We start from the raw sequence: 14,993 nt of genomic DNA on the forward strand, positions 1-14,993 counted from the left end.
CTGTAGAATTCATTCATTCAGCTCATCATCTCGCTGTTTTCAGCCTTTGGCCACGTTTACGTGGATGATTATTGAGTTGTAACAATGGGAGATAGAAACTGTTTTTTCGAAAAGGTTCTAACGTAGCAAACATTAAACTCTGATCAGCTCATCACAAATGTCTGAACCACTGTGCATCCCGTTTGTTGCATCATTTTTCACCACTTGCGTTTTGACTGGCGCCATCTTGTTGCACCTCTTCTTCTGTTTTTTTTTCCGACTGGAGAATTGGCGGCCACCTACTGATTGTCTCGTGAACCAACTCCTTTAATCACATAACGAGTGGATTGAAACGAGTGTTTCTATCTGCCAAATTATTCAGAATTCGATAAAAAAAATGGATACACTTGGATGTAAACACAGCTGGGCTTGGGCTGTTTTCTGAACAGTCACTTCAGGCAGTAAATATGAACATGAACGCCGTTTACTGTAGACACGTGGTACATTTGGTATAACAGATTGATTTCCTTCAGCCATGTTTTAGATTGCTCAGACAGGCAGGAAGAGGATTTGCAGGAACTGGGACAACATTTTGATGGACCCTACACCTGAACCAGCTCAGCTCATGGTTTTTTAAACTCCAATCTCCCCTGTATGAAAGGGAAAAAAAGCACAATAAATAATTCACTGCTCACATGCATTTTGTATGAACGGTCCCATCGCTCATCAGAGAGGTGTGGAGAGCAGGGGAAAGGAGTTGATTCCTCTGGGCGTCCGTGCCTTCTGATCCACTAAACACTGTTAGATCAACACACTGACGTCCATTTGTGGTAATACAGTGAGACGGCCGGCAGCTGTGCGACTCCGGCCTTGTGTACCCTCCTTCACGCTTCACGCCACATACTATCGTGTTATCCTCATTTTCATCCTCTGCCATTCAAATCATGTCTGTTGACCTTACACCTTGTACTCATTTCATTTTCAGCTCACACCTCTCCATCTCCATCTCCTTTTCTCCAGTCTCCTGTAGTTCCTTCATCTCTTCTTTCTCCATGCGCTCTGCGTCTGAATCTTCACAGGTAGGTTTCCATCAGCTGTTTACCGTCCACGTGTTTAGACAGCGCTGCCATGCCGCGTGGTTTTTAGGAAATTGAGATGTCATGTTGGCGCCCTGTCTGTCTGTGTCGACATTTTCTTGGTCACTCAGAAAAAATTGGACGTTTCATACTTCAACTATATGCTGCTGCTTTGCTGCATAAAGTTGCAGACTGGTGAGAAAAAACAGAAACTTCTGTAGCCTGTTTTAGTATTTAAAATAATCCTCAATTGTGATACAGACTTCGTTTTATTCCACCATATGTTGAGATGGCAAGAACGAGAGAACAATGCATAATGAATCAGCTTAACCAACAACTTCATTACCACAGCATTATGTTCAATCTCACAGTGATTATAGTGAGACATTCAGCAGCTTTAATGTCTCCTTTTCTACCATCTTTGCCTGTAAAGTGAAGAGTCATCTTTGTTGTCTCTTGTTGCTGTTCGTAGGTCTGTGGTGCTAGGTATCAGGTGCACAAAGCTGGCAGCTCTCATAAGTAAACTGTTTATCCGCCCCAAGCCATGCATTTGCAATTATTTCCCGTGTTGAGCGGATTGTTTTGCACAGTGAGGTATCTCATGACTTCCAGGAAGCAACGTCTTTGTGTACTTTCTGTTGCAATGTTTAGGTCATGTGAGTCAGATTTATTACAAACATGAGCTGTATATGTACAGCACATTTTATACTGGAAAAACAAACACGTGCGTCAGCTGAGGCACATAAACTAATCTGGACGTCTGCGTACCCAGAGGTAACAGGATGTTTGTCCTGGTGCCTGGGCTGTTACGTATCTACTCACTCTATACCTAGAGATGTAAACAAAACCGCCCTTCATGCCTGTACTATTTAAATCTTCCTGGAACACAGAAATAATCCTACAGTATCATTTCACACGAGACATTTATAAATTGGCTTAACACCTTTGCCGTAAACAAAAGATAATAGTGATATGTAAAAGTCTAGATTATACTAACAGCAGAAACTGATAGAAAGAGGGCTGACAGTTTTGTACATGATGTAAATGTATATCTAGTATAGCACATAATCTGTGCATTGTTTCTCAGTAAATTGGAGTGTCTCTGCTACAGTGTGAGTATTTGTAATAATTCAGCTGAAGCACGTGTGTTTAAAGAGGTGCAGATAATATTTAAGAGTTTTGTAGTTTAATTAATAATAATTTCAACATTTATTATATTATATTTTACAAACTACACGCATGTTTACTTCCTGTTTACATTCCTGCATACTCACGTCATCACCCTCGCTGTGCTTCTTTTGAATCCTTAAGTTGACTTCACGTTTCACAGTCGGTTTGGTAGATACTGTTTTCCGTTCACTTCTGTGTTTGTAACCTCAGTTCAAAGATGGGCAGATAAACATATTCTCATTTGTTAGACGACAATATCTGTGGATGATTTTTAGTTTGATGGAGCCAGATTGACCAGTGAAGGAAGAAGGTCTAAATATATGTATTTTAATTTCAAACCTTTCTTGTGATTTGGCGAGGATCGATGACTCCTGTGCGTATTTACTGTATACTAGTGTTACCGATAGGTTATGTGGTATTTGCAATGGCTGCAGATTTGGGGTTGTTTTTGGATAGTAACCATTCATACAGTATTTTACCCGTCATTAGAGGATTTTTGAGCAGTATGTAGATTTTGATCGCTCCCTCACGGTCCACTGTCTCATGACGTGTTCAGAGACCTGCTGATTGAAGATTGTTCTGTGATTAGCTCTGTCTGTTCACGTTTTGTGTTTAAATCCTCTGTGGCATCAGCATTTTAATGTCATCTCGTGGCGTTTGCTTGTCCCCTGCTGACCTGAAGTGTGCGGGTTTTGAGCTGATTTTTTTCGTTGACACTCATCCTGCGGAGAATCTTGTGATCGAAATGTTTCCTGAAAGATAAAGAAAACTATTTATTTGGATCCTGACAGTGCGCGAGCATTTTTTTATGACGTGAGGTCACCATGTCAAGTCGTCATAACAAAGACAAAAAGTGACATGATTGACCTAATGACGCTTAATGACAACAGTCATAAGACTCTATGTTCATGAGGCATATGTCATGTTATAGAGCATGGTTATGACAGTGATGTCAGTAGCAGGTTATGTCATGGTTGTCATGACAGTACATGGTATCCCCTCGTGAAGTTGATGTGAAATCCTTATTCCTTTTTTTTATTCACTATTTCATACACAAAGCTCTTGTAGTTGTAAAACATCACACATATAATTTTTTTTATTTCATTGACTGTATTTCATCCTGAAGATTTAAAGAGAAATCTTTCTTACTGACCCAGATAGACACAATCTCAAGTTTGAAGGAACGTGACTGTCTGATTAGCTCAGCTCGGTTCAGAAGCTGGTTTCTCTGGGATCGAGCGAGCAGATGTCATGGTGCCTGACGTGGCTGCAGCGCTGAACGCCGTCACTTTCTGCTAATCTGGTCTTTTCGATTGTTGCTCTGAGGCGTTCGTGTGTCAGATGGAGTCATCGTAGCCCCGGGGGTCTCCGATTATCTGCCTCTGTTGCTCAGAGGGGGGTTTTCATGTTGCACTACTTTAGTGTGCGAGGGTCGCACGAGAAGAGAAGATGATGATGAGGTTGTAGGTGGTCAAAGACGTGAGGACAGGGGCACCTCGTCACAGAGGGGCCCTGCGGAGGGTGAAGGTGGTCCTGCTTCTGAAACAGATGGCAACAGAAGATGGCCTAGATTCACACATGCTCTCTCTCTCTCTCTCTCTCTCTTCTCTCCTCTCTCTCTCTCTCTCTCCATCCTTTGCTTCTTCCTCTCGTTTTTTCTTCTTTGTCGGTGTGTCGGAATCAGCCTCAGCACCCGTCGTAACATCAGATTTTCTCTTGTGGACGTTTGTGAGGATTTTTATTCTCTCTCCTTTTCCTTCTTCTCTTCTTTCTCTCTCTCTCTCTCTTTGCCTCCCAGATTAAATGTGCGTTGGTTGTGCCTGTGGACGAGGGGTTGCCTAGCAACCGGCTGATGAGAGCAGCCTTGAGGCCTGCAGTGATGTCAGTCTGAGTCGTGGGGAGGGGTGTGCGCGTTTGTGTGCGCGCGTGTGTGTGTTGTGTGTGCGCGTGTTGTGTGTGTGTGTGTGTTGTGTGTGTGTCGTGTGTGTGTGTGTGTGATGGTACAAGAGGATGGAGGACTAACCCTCAGCAGAGTTCAGCATCATCTCCACGCAGGTCACGTGCCGCCTGCTGCTTTAGTAGGCCACCGTTATGTAACGCAGCACAGCCGAGTCTGTGTGTGTGTTGTGTGTGTGTGTGTGTGTGGTGTGTGTTGGTGTGTGTGTGTGTGTGTGTGTGTGCGCGTTATTCAAGCTTCTATAAATACAGGCAGCGCGTCGTGTCCGTGCATGCCAATGACTGCGACCCTGTGTGCGTGAGCCGCTGTGTGCTGGGAAGAAGCAGGGAGTCATGCGATGTGTGGGCGTGGTGACGGCGAGGGCTCCCACCACACAGATATCAATAGCACTGCATCACTTTTCTCTCAACCTGCTCAGCTGACGGAGAGCGAGCGTCGCTCCTGCGCCGGAGTGAAGGCCAGCAAGGGACGTGTGGTGTGTGTGTGTGTGTGTGTGTGTGTGGTGTGTGTGTGTGTGTGGTCTGTACTTCGGCACACCTGCAGGTTTAAAGCTCTGTGCGACTTTAGATGAATGAAGCTGCTTCCATCTTTAAATCTGTGAAAGATGTTCATGTCAGGTTTCCCAGGACTCGGAGTGAGTCTTCAGATTGCTCCATTTTGGCGTCCAAATCCCCGAGATAATCAGTTATGTAAAACAGACGACTCCTCCTCACCAGCGGGACTGGACAGGAATGACGCTTCAGTAGTAAAAATGAAACAAACAGCTGGACGTGAACAGGACCGTGAGTCTGAAATCTGAAACATGAGTTTCCTTTTTAGTTTCAAGTTGTAAATGAAGTCCTCCCGTCACTGACGTACGTCTGTGTGTCTTTCTTCAGCCTGCAGTTAAAAACGTCTCCCAAACATCATCGTGTAACTGAAACTCTTGCACGGTCAGGCGTAGTTTCATCACATCCAGGCTGAATATCTCTGCAACTTCTGGTTGTGTTGCCATGAAATTTCTACCGACAAACACAAGTTTACTGACTTTTTCATCTGTGTCAAACGCAGGTCAGATCTTCATAACAGTGCCATAGATAGATCAACACCAATGAATAAAGTGGAGCGACTTTGGTGGAGCGTGAAAGCTGACGATGATTTCAGCTACTAAAACCCGTGAGGGAGAAATCTAGTTTGGTTAAATGAAGCTGGTCAGGATGATTCACATGCCAGGAAGAAATTTAAAGACTGATGGAGTTTATCGTATAAAAAAGTTGGTGAGGGTGATGTGAGGAGATGCAATCAGACCACGAGATGCAACTAAATCCTGACACCTTTAAAAATAACAAAGAAAATCTGTGCTTTACTTTTATGGCCCGAGAATTGTTTGTTAAAAAGTATTTAAGCATTTGAATGGCTGCAGATGTGAATGTAGTTAAACATGTTCAGTCTGTTTTCAATTAAATTTCAATTAACAGAAATCTATATCTCCAAATATCTGCACGCCTGAGAGAAACCTCGGCGTCGCTCCGTCCTCTTTGTTATGCGGACTCTTGTGGCTGCACGGAATGGTAATAAGGTCAGAGACGCTAAACGAGGCGCTGTGCTAATTAGTCTAATAGGCAATTACATACTTTTCACATCAGCTTGACTCCTGTAACAAAACGAGTTTAATAGATGATAGAATCCAGGATACCAATTAGACGACTGCTTTGACAGATCCAGGTTAAGTATTTTTAAGTTTGGTGTGTGTGTGTGGTGTGTGTCAGGTTTTGTTGATCAGGCAGAAAGCGACCCTCTGTCCTTCATCATGTGTGTTTGTGTTCATGTCTAACGTTGTGCTCTGTCTCCATCCATCCATCCACCAACACGACTTCCCGCGGAGAAGCTGGTGTTGAGAAGTGAAGACTGTAAGTTGGCCGTTTCAGTGAAGGCAGCACTGTAACGATGGCCCAGTTCCATTTTGGCAGAGCGCCCCCCCTTATCCCCTTCACTTCCCCTCGGGCTGTTTCCATATGTTACAAGTAGGAGAGCGATATCTAGGCTGCACGCAGCACCTCATGCTGGATTTGAGAGTGTGCAGGTCAGATTCAGGCCCGTTTGGACCATCCAGAACTCACAGGGAACCAAAGCCGCCGGGGAAGCTGAAGGAAGGTGGATCATTCTGCATGGATTCATGTGTGTGTGTTGTGTGTGTGTTGTGTTGTGGTGATGATGATGTGTATCCTTGTGTGTCACTGCTCCAGATATCATCACATTCATCACGTCCTTCCATCTGGAGCAGCAGGTAACGTCAGGGTGATGTTTTACTCAGTAAAGTGTGCACACACCCAACACACACACACACACACACACACACACACACACACACACCACACACAGCTCTGTGTTTGTGTTGTCGTGGTGCAGAACTGTTCAGTAATCTCTAAAAAGACCAAAACCAACCACGTGTTACAAACATGTCGGCTCTAAGCTGATTGGTTCTGCTGCTGAAAACATAATATTAATAAATATATATTTTTCATATGGTACCGAAAACATTTGGTCAGCTTTTTTAATAGCAGGAACTTTGTTTGGGACTATTTTCAGTGGCGGATGAATCTTGTGAATATCTGGCTTTATTTTATTTTTGACTCAAACGAATTTTTGATCTAAGGGTTGTTTTGTTTTTGTTTTGAGATTTTATGACAATGAAAAAAAAAATCGCCAGATTCGTCCTGTAAAATGTTTCAAAGTTTAATTAAAGGAAAAGTCCTAAAGATGTTAAAGCCATCTTGTATTTCTCAAAAAAAAAGTTAAAAACTCATTAATCATTAATTAATGAAACAGATTTATCTTGCTCCTCGTTGCATTTTGTCAAAAACTCTCAGAGTGATAACGTCTGTGTCCTCAGACTGAACCGTCCAGATTTACTGTAAACACTAAAATAAATGAATGTTGATGGTTCGATGTCGTGTGATGAAACTTGATTCTCAGAATCTTTACATGATTTGAATTCTAAATATTCAGTTTGTCTCGATCATGAACATCGTCTGCCCTCACTGTCTGTCCCATGTCACGGCAGCTTGAATTCTTTTTTATTTGGATATATATGCTGATGATGTCCAGTCTTCCTTGCACCAGTGTAAGGCTATTAAAAGGTTTAGAGTAGCCGTACAACATCCGTCCCATTAAGAGGCGGTGGGTGGAGGAGCCTGCAGCGTCTCTCTGAAGCCCGGCCTGCACTCAGCCTTTGTTACAGCGCTAAAGAAATTTCATTTCACGAGAACATAATAACACTAAAACATATGAACAACACCGCAGACGGCTCTGCTGCTGCGGACTGGGAAAATCCTTCAGACGTTGAAATAAATACAGCTGTTTGAGTACAGATTAATACAAAAATTGGAATATTTATCAGGATTTCTTAACATGAATATGGAGGAAAACACAAACACAAGATATCCCTGACATAAAAACTTAATCATGTTGTCTGCACGTAGAGAAGTCGAGTGATGTTGACAAATCTTTTAACGTGGTCTAATTTTGTCTCACTTTAATGTAAAGATTTTATATTTCCAACCACACTGGCTGAAGCCTTTTACAGTAAGGCTCCACGTACCACCGTGGTACTCGTGCCACAGTTTGACCACCGGGTGAGCTGGCAGCAATAAAAACTGTAAAATGCAAAAACAAAAAGTCAGGAAGATTTCAGTGTAGAAAAAGGATCGACAGTAAAAATGAAACATTAATGTTTGTTTTGCTGACAGTAAGTCCAGAATAAAAAACAGGACTCGGCGTCCTGATGGAGATTAAAGCGGCTCTGCCCTCGTTTGACTCAGTCTGACACAAATGTTTCTCTCTGTGCTGCCCCTGCAGGTCACTGTGCAGCATTACACCCTGAAGCTGAGTGTACAGTTTACAGTAACAATGTTTGTCCTTGAGCTCGGTCTGACTCGTCTCCTCTCTGTCCCCCTCAGGCCCCCCACAGAAGACTCAGGAATGCGTAACAACGCCCGCCGCAGCCTCCGCCCGCACCTCCACCCCTCCCAGCAGCCTCCCGTCCCAGACGCATCCCTGCAGCCGCCCAGACTCCGCCTCCTCCCTCACCCCCTCTCCTCACTGCCGCCCTCCGTGTCGCCCACCCTCACCGACGTCTTCGGCCTGCCCACCCGCCCATGGGCAGCGGCGGCGGGTACAGCCCTGAGCTCCTCGTGCGGCGGCAGCGGGAGCTCTCGTTCCCTTCGCCGCTCACGCTGATGCAGGCGGTGGCGGCCCTCGGGCAAACCCTTCGCATTCCTCCAACCCATGGAGCTGTGGAGCAAGCACGACGGTGGCGGACTGGCTGGAGAGCCTGAACCTGGGGGAGCACAGGGACGCTTTCCTGGACAATGAGATCGAGGCGCCCCACCTGCCCTCGCTGCAGAAAGAGGAACCGATCGAGACCTCGGCGTGACAGGGTGGGCCACCGCATGAAACATCGAGAGGGCCCTCAAGCTGCTGCAGGACAGATAACCCCGAGGAGACGGGGGGGTGAGTGCGGAGGTATGAGCCGAGGAGGCAGAGGGAGGTGTTTACCGATCAACTCATATATCACTCACATCTCTCTCATCAGACATAATCTCCGTCGTGATCTGTAGAAGTTGTTGTCCGAGCTGATAGCTGCCCTGTGCCGTTTGTTCTTGTCCTCTTCATCTCCGTCGCCCTCATTCTCAGCCTCCGGTCTTGTCCGCCCTCTTGCCTCCTTCCCGGGCCGCCCCCGAGCATCAGTGGATCTAGGGCAGTCGGGGCGGAAAACTGCGGTGGGAGAGAGAGAAGCGAATAGAGCTGCTACCGTCCACATCAGGAGAGAGAAAGCAGAGGACGCACGCCGAGGACGACCAGAAAACAACAAGAAAACCTCTGGAAACAGTGGTGAAACTCTTGAACATAAAGACTCTGCAGTTGCTTTGGAACTAGACTTTTTCCTGCACCCGGTGTGGGTGCATGAAGAACAGCTGAAGTGGTCGTTGGCTTCCTTTTCTATCCTTTGCTAGAGTTTGTTCGAGAATAATATTCTTCACTAGAGTCCTACGGAGTAATTTCTGGGTGCGCATCTAAGGTTGTAGAGAAACAACTTTGAGAGATAGACTTCATTTTGTTTTTCTTTTTTTGTTGTTTTTTTGCTTTTCACCTGTTGTGTGTCAAAATAAGAAAAATCAGCTGACATCGAACCGAAGGACCAACCACCTCATGTCAACACACACACACACACACACACACACACACTATGACAGTGCCCCACACACACACACACCAACACCGTCTTCACACAACCCCTAAAAGCACGTGCACACACACACACTGACACTGCGATGGCCTTTTCTCCTGGGAGGAGGAAACCGAGGGCGAGGACATGAGCGACGAGACGGACAGGAATCTTCTCACCTTGGAACGTCTGCAGAGGGCGTCCTTCCTTAGTGTGTGTGTGTGTGTGTGTGCTCGTGTGTGTGTTGTTTGTGTGTGTGTGTGTGTGTGTTGTGTGTGTGTGTGTGTGTTGATGCTTGACCCCAAATGTTCATTTAATGCCAGTTTAGCTATCTCAGAATCTTGCTAGTAGGGCCGACGTCTAGGTGAAGTAGAGCTGTGTTCTTTTACTTTTGTTTACTTTCGATATCCTTCCACTTCACCATCGACACGCCGTCACACTCGGCCTCCACGCGGGCCCACATCACACTGACGCTCAAACACTCTGTACTGACGTGGTCGAGTTTTAAAGAGTTTAAGGAAAGTTTGATTTTTTTTTTTTGCTGTAAAGATTGAAATGATCTCGGTTTTGTAGCTGGAGCCGGGAGACGAACCTTATCAGCACGGAGCGACAGCTCAGATTGTGTCTCAGTCAGGATACTTCATTTCTTTGTAGTATTACTGTGGCGTAGTTTGCAGGGCTGTTTCTAGCGGTTTGGGGGCCCTGTGCACGATGTTCTGACCCTAAACCTTGTGCTTCACACAATTAAAACGCCCACCCTACACTCTTAATGCTAAATGTTTTTCAGAAACCTTTACAGCTCCCCTTTTATAGCAGCTACCCTTTTTTATATATATAATATATTTTCTCCATAAATAACTGATATTGAGGCGAACTTCCAGCTCGGGGGCCCCTGGTGGCTGCAGGGCCCCCATGCATCCCACATAGTCCGCATATAGAAGAAGCGGCCCTGGTCGCGTCGCAAAGCTAGGCGCACTTATCGGAAATGACAATCGCAACATTTTCCCGCTCTTCTTCATAGGCTTCAAACAGGGCGGAGCGTCACCAGCACCGATATTTGAGATTCGTCGTCTCCTGGCTCAACCTCCGTTTTTTCCATGAGTGGTGTCGATTCTTCCGTCGAGCTCCCAGCAGTGATATGAAAAGGCTTATTTCTCAAATATGTGGAACTATTAGAAGCTGTTTATTCAATTGAATCTTTTTTTTTTACGTCTAAAACAACCTGATGTTTGAGAGCTGAGTCTACGTCATAGGGTCGATATTTACAGCTCACACTCTCGTTTTACTCGAGGAATTGATTTTCTAATTTAGCTAATGACCACGGAACATTTTGTACACCGTTCTTTGTTAATAGCTAGAGATTCGTTAGCGTCGAGCTAACTCGAGCTCAAATCCGCATCCAACAGCACCCCGGCTGTTTTTAGACGTACGTCTGTGGTTGAACACAGAGTCAAAGAGCACGTTTCCAGAACGTTTCTGTAACGATCTCGTCTTATAAATCGTACGAATGGTGGCGTCGTTCAGCCAGATGGCGCAAAATCGAAAGCTCCGGGGCTTCACAGAGCAGATGTTGAGAATCGGCGGCTTCAGCGGTTTACGTCCTCATGCCTTGTTCCTGCCCCTAAAAACCACTGTGCAAAAACTAAATCCAGAAAGCAGAGAAAACAACCTGATGACAACGCCGGCACATGTTCATCAGCCCTGAGCCCTGACTGAGATTAGAAAGGATTAGAAAAACTTTCTGATCTGCTGCAGATGAACTTTTAGTCTCTGAACACTAGAAACAGACCGACCCACGAGTGCTCCGGCTGGTCCCGATCCTCGTTCACAATCCAGGGACGCGGATTTCAACTTTGTTCTACGTGGTCCAATTTTAAAGTTTCTATGTGTTATGCCTAGCGGATGATATTACGAGGCTGGTGAGCAGTAGAAGTACAGTACGTGTGGAAATGTGTGTATATACGAGTGTTTAACAGGGATAACAACTGTCTATTTGATTCTAGTTATAGTCTATTAAAAAGTTTAGAGGAAAAAACAAAAAAAAGCACTGAATGGTTGATTTATAGTTGCCCAGAGCGACCCGAGGACCCAACGCCGTGTTCTCTCCACCTCCCTCCACCCCCCTCCAGCCCCATCATCTGCAGAGGATGGCTTAAATAGCTCACAGCTCCCCCTCCTCCCTTGCACTCTGCCACCGCTGTGGGCTGTTTGGCTCCAGAAGAAGAAGAAGAAGATTCTTTCAGAGCACACGTCCAAACAACGTGTGGTTTTTAGATATGTGCTCAAGCAGTAACCCAACGGGCTGGAACTATATATAACATTTATACATTCTATATATATATATTATATATATATATATATATATATATATTTGTTTTTAGGGCCTAAACTTCACCCTTATTCGGTTTCATATCACATCCGCAGACTTCTGTTAGAGGTGCAGCTTCACGACGGAGAACAAAAATGACAACCTACACACACCCAAGCTCTGTGTTCTGTGACATTCGGCCGGAAACGGACGGTCCGAGGGCACGGGGACAAGCTTGCTATAATATCTGGTCCTGTTTCTTTCAAAACATAAAAACAGCGACGGTTGTCGCGAGGAGGCCGTAGCGAAGCACATTATTTTAAAGTTTGTATAGCGTTTCTATGCACTTTTATAGAGGTTATCTGAACACAACCTGTTTCAACATGACGCGTGGATTGCCCAAAAAACACTAGTATAAGATTTTTTAAAAAAACAAACGTGGATATTATTTAGACTTATGCGGTATGTAAGAGCACAATATTTATTCTGAATGGATCTCCTTGGTTGTGTTTTGTTTTTTCCCATTTAAAGTGACATATCATGAAAGCGACCACCTGTCAGTGTTTTAATGCCTGTTGCCTAACGTAGAAACAAACCCAGGTATCTTCGGACAACCACCATCTGCCTGTCTACACTTCTCTCTCCTGAGTGTGTGTGTGTAGAAAAAAAGAGCAAAATCTGTACATTTTTTTAAAAAGTATATCTGCAGGCCATGTTGTAGGGAAAGCTATATGAAAACCTCTATATATGTATACACACATAAAAACTCCACCACAAAGAGTTCTAGCGGTGGCCGGCGGTCGCTGAGCAGGAAACGTAGAGTGAGTAGACGTTAGTTAAGAATCTTTTAACGAGCATAACGGGCACGTTTCAGACCCACCCAACTCTCCCTCAGAAAAACGGCTCCACCTCGATCATTCGTCCAACATTTGGGTCTTTGATTTTTCTTTCTTTCTTTCTTAATTCATTTAATTTATTATTTCTTTTGTTCAGAATTAGCTTTTTTCTTTGATTAAGTTCTTCATAGGAGGCCTAAGATGTTTTTTCGGTATTTGTGCAGAGACTTGTGTTCATGTTTTCTATGTTGCTGTAATTTTTGTGCTACTTAAAAATCATCATAGAGTCAACCTTAATTACTGAAATGAAAGAGAGAACATGTTTCCTGTAACTGCACTCTTCCTCCCTCCTACCCCCCCTCAAATCCTAAGAATTTTTGTAGGCAACAAAAGTCACTGTAAGAAATAAATATAATATTGCACTCGTGTTGTATCCTATCAGTCCTTAACGCATAGTCCTGTGCAGATGACGATCACAGTCAAGATTTGAGAGTCTGTGTGGACCACCATAAAACCAGGAACCGAAACCAGCAGCAAGATTATTGAGTGAAGGTTAATTCTTTTGTGATTTACATTTTTTGTTTTTGTCTTTTTAATACTGATCCTTACCAAGTTTAATGTTTCATGTTTAGTTTGCTCCCTTCAGGGCTCCTGCTAGAAACGCTGGACGCCGACCTGCAGGTCTGTTTCAATTAAAAAAACATAAGTCTTATTTTCCAGCTTGATTAAACCACTGATGAGTTATGACGATTATATTTAACTTTAACCTTTAAATGCTTAAAATGATTTCAAAGCATTTCACTCTGTTTATTATAATCACTTCATAAATGAGTTTTAAACTTTGAATTTAACTGTTGCAAAATACAACAAGTTTTTTAATTTTAAAATGAAACTTTCTGTTTTTAAATGAGGCTTTATCCTTTTAACAAAAAGGCGTAATGTGGTTAATGTAAACTTTCTCACATTTCATCTCCTTGCTTTAATATTTACACTTTTTATTCACTCTTATTGGAAGACGGCTGTCTTTCATTTTAGCGGTTTTACTTTGTTATCTCAATTCAACATTTTGATTTAACGAGCGACACCCCTGGACGTTTCACAGTGTACAAAAATAACACTTCCGTGCTGTGTGTTACATCGTTTCTGTAAAACTGTCAGATATGTTAATTTTTTATAAATTAGTCCGAACAAAACAATCATTGGTTTTAGAAAAGAAGCTTCCAGTCAGATCAACATCAGAAGTTTTAAACTTCATGGAATTTGAGAAAGGCCAGCACTGACAGTTGATTAACTAGCTTTTGCTTTCTGAAAGTTAATAGTTCAGTTCAGGTCCCGAGCTTTCTCGTCCCTCCAGGGGAAATTTGATTTGCGAGTGACAAGCGCAACTTACAAACAAACAAAAATAGACAAACACAGTGACATAGAACGTGACTGAGCAAATTAATTCAACGCCAACCAAAAACTGATTTACCACAATCCTAAATGAAGTACGATATAAGTGACAGAAAGCAAAAAGTCTATAAAAGATAAACAAATGCCACAAGAACAGTGCAATTTAAGAGTTGTGGGGGGGGCAAATTGATTGGCATTGACTTGCACGTGGCACAAAGGAGAAATTTATACCTATTTGTTCGTGGCCCTAGGTAGCATGTATCTCCGTCCGACGGGCCAGAGAAATAAATTCTTGCAACATAGGTGGTCGGGCTGGACATGATGGACCAGCCTTCTGTTAGGACTCGTTCTTTCAAATACCCTCGAGAGACAGAAGCTGCTGCATGCATTATCTTTGTTGGCCAATCTCTCACCAATGAACAGGGACACTTTTTTTGTTTTCAACCGACAGGTTTCCATAAAATGAGATCCAAGCAGAACGTTAAAAACTGACTCAATAAAAGATCTATACAAACAAAAAACCATTAAGGTCTTATCAACATTATAAAAGATTTTAGTCGCCGCAGAAAGTATAATCTCTGCCAGGCCCCTCCTTTTTACAGATTGCTGAAGTATTTAGCCTCATGTGTCAACGTTTTTATCAATTATTGTCCCCAAAATATTATAGAGTCTACCATCTCCACTGCTTACCCTTGATAATGGTGATGGGCTTTGTTATGTGGAGTTTTCTAAAATCAATGACCATGTCCTTCGTTTAGGTACATTAATAATTAGCAGCAGCAGGGTTAACTGGAGTTTGTTCTGAAGGGACAGAACATCCTGTTTGTCATAACACTGTCTTGTCCACCAGAGGGCGCTGACGGTTTATTTTCTACACCAACCAGTAATAAACTAAATAAATAATAATAATATGTATTAGAATAAATGTGGTGAGCCTTGGGCTGATTGACTCAATTGCAGGTTTGTTCTGGGCAGACATCTGGTTTGGAGGACCTGCAGTGACCTGAACAGGTGAGACCGGTAACAGCAGCAGAAACATTTTATAACATTTAGTAACAATACTGAGTTT

General features: G+C 43.6%; 1 protein-coding gene across 6 annotated transcripts in view; it reads left to right on the forward strand.

The window, feature by feature from the left end:
* The window catches only part of LOC104929042 (SH3 and multiple ankyrin repeat domains protein 2), an 86,865-nt gene that overhangs the window by 59,224 nt on the left and 12,648 nt on the right, over window positions 1–14,993 (forward strand). The window lies entirely within an intron of this gene.

Source organism: Larimichthys crocea, chromosome VIII, assembly GCF_000972845.2.
Source record: "Larimichthys crocea isolate SSNF chromosome VIII, L_crocea_2.0, whole genome shotgun sequence".
Classification (NCBI taxonomy): Eukaryota; Metazoa; Chordata; class Actinopteri; family Sciaenidae; genus Larimichthys; species Larimichthys crocea.